General features: G+C 44.5%; 1 non-coding gene across 1 annotated transcript; it reads right to left on the reverse strand.

Annotated features, from left to right (window-relative positions):
* Positions 1–1875: 1875 nt before the first annotated feature.
* On the reverse strand, positions 1876–1982 carry LOC120274391. Its single transcript, XR_005540914.1, has one exon. It is a non-coding gene; the product is annotated as a small nucleolar RNA R71 (small nucleolar RNA).
* Between the last annotated feature and the right edge of the window lie 447 nt (positions 1983–2429).

Here is a 2429-nt window from a genome sequence, read left to right on the forward strand (position 1 = left end):
TTCGGCTAGGGTTTTAAGGGGTATTGGCTAGGGTTTTGGAGAGGTTCTATGGCTCCGACATCGTGCGTCATTTGGAAGAAGGTTATTGGGAGAGCTTTCGTCGGCATCGACCCGGCGAGGTGTATCCTAGGCCGGACAAAGGATCCCTTGCGACGAGTAGAGGACTCTCCACAAGACCATTGACACGACCAACGAGGGAGTTTCTTTATGGATTTATTGCTTTTACATTCGATTTATTTGATTGTACTTAGCTCCATGGAGAGCTAAACCCCTAGTGGGTACTTGGGTGATTGTGAACCCTAGGATGTATTCGTTTCATTGAACTTCTTTATTATGCTTTCAATAAATTGATGTTTATTGTGAGTTCCAACCTTGAATGCTTGATTGTATGAACATTTTCTCTAGAGTGACACTAGGGTTGAGAGTTCTTGTTGGTAACCTTGTGAGTGAGTGACACACCACGAGCGTTAGACAAAAGCTAGGTTGGAGAGGGTTGAGAGGGTGAGTCGAGAGAGTGCAGGGAGCGTCCCTCTTTCCCCTCCGACGTGATAGATTCTACCTCCATTCCTTGAGTTCTTTGCGGCCATAATAGAGTGAATGGTCTAAGGGATGAACCTCCGCTGGGGGCCTAGTTGCGCGTGCAATGGAGTGAAGCGTTAAGGAGATCTTAGTATCTAGGGGCTTAATTGTTGCTATGGACCTTCCACTTTGGACCAAAGGGTCGGGTCTATAATTAGGATGCGATTTATCACTTGGAATCCCTAGAGCTCATTGCAACTTTATTCGAGTGCGAGGTTGAGAGGTTATTTAATCTCTCCTCCGGGACATGAATAGAGTTAGGCATAGTTGACCTTAGATTTGGGACTATGTATGTAAGGATTTTCACGACTCACCATTGTATTGATTAGGAAGCATAATAGAGAGTTCTTGCACTTGAAGCGATTATCCTAGGTGAAGCATCATCCGAGTACCCCATCTTTATCGCTTGCCTTACCTCCTCCTTACTTTTGCTCTCTTACTTGTTGCTTTTAATTGTTGAGAATTGAATCATTATCACACTTATCATTGTTGATACTCCACATAGCTATGAATCGAATTAAGTGTCTTTACTCCCTACTTCCTGTGGATTCGACCCCGCTCACCCAGGATTATTACTTCGACAAACCCGTGTACTTGCGGGATATACGCAAGGGGAACTTGTCAAGCTTTTGTCGCCGTTGCCAGGGAGCTAGGCGTTTAGAGATACTTTACACTTTGTTTTCTTAGCTATTTCACCACACATTCTATATCATATCTTCTTATTCTATCATCGTTCTGATTATCTTTTTCTTTCTTTTTGGTGCAGCTCCAGGTTATGACCCGAGGGAATCCATCAATATTGATTGAAGGAGACCCTGAGCTTGAACGTACACTTAGAAGAAAAGGGAAAGAACCTGTGCAAGAACAGCATAATCCAGCTGATTTGGAAGTAGAAGGATCTGAAAACATGGTAGAACAAAATGAGCAACAACGAACACTATCTGATTATGCCAGACCTTCAGTGTTGGGGACACAATCGAGTATTGTGCGTCTCCTAATTACAGCTCAGAACTTTGAGCTAAAGCCGGCATACATCCATATGCTACAGTAGTCCGCACAATTCAACGGTTTGGCCGATGAGGACCCAAACAGTCACATAGAGAGCTTCCTCGAGGTGTGCGACATGCTGAAGATAAATGGTTTGACGGATGATGCCATAAATTGAGAGCCTTCCCATTTTCCTTAAAGGGGAGAGCAAAGCAGTGGCTATACTCATTACTTAGAGCATCAATCACTACATGGGAGGAGATGGTAGAAGCTTTGCTAGCCCGTTATTTCCCTCCCAGAAAATCAGCAAAGCTTAGGAATGAGATCTCATCCTTTGTGCAGTTGGAATTGGAGGTTTTATTTGAGACATGAGAAAGGTTCAAGGAACTCCTGCGAAAGTGTCCGCAACATGGATTCCCGGAGTGGATGATTGTTCAAACCTTCTACAATGGTTTGAACCCGAGTACAAGGCAACTCTTGGATGCGGCGGCAGGAGGTACCTTAGGTAGCAAGACCCCCGATGAGGCTCGTCAATTGATTGAGGAAATGGGGTTAAATAGCTACCAGTGGAACGCTAGGGAGAAGAAAAAGTTGGCTGGTCTCCATGAAATTGATGCGGTAACTTCATTGGCGGCCCAAGTGGAGAGTTTGAGTAAGAAGCTAGATCTTATAGCTTTGAATAGAGTTGCGGCCATGACCAATTGCACCAGTTGTGGTGGAGGACATGCTCCCTCCGATTGCCCAATTGTCATTGGTGATGTTTCTTTAGTTGAGAACGTTGACTTTGTAGGTAATGGCATGAGACCTCAAGGGAATCCATACAGCAACACGTACAATTCAGGTTGGAAGAATCATCCCAACTT

Source organism: Dioscorea cayenensis, chromosome 12 (genome assembly GCF_009730915.1).
Source record: "Dioscorea cayenensis subsp. rotundata cultivar TDr96_F1 chromosome 12, TDr96_F1_v2_PseudoChromosome.rev07_lg8_w22 25.fasta, whole genome shotgun sequence".
In the NCBI taxonomy this organism is placed as follows: domain Eukaryota; kingdom Viridiplantae; phylum Streptophyta; class Magnoliopsida; order Dioscoreales; family Dioscoreaceae; genus Dioscorea; species Dioscorea cayenensis.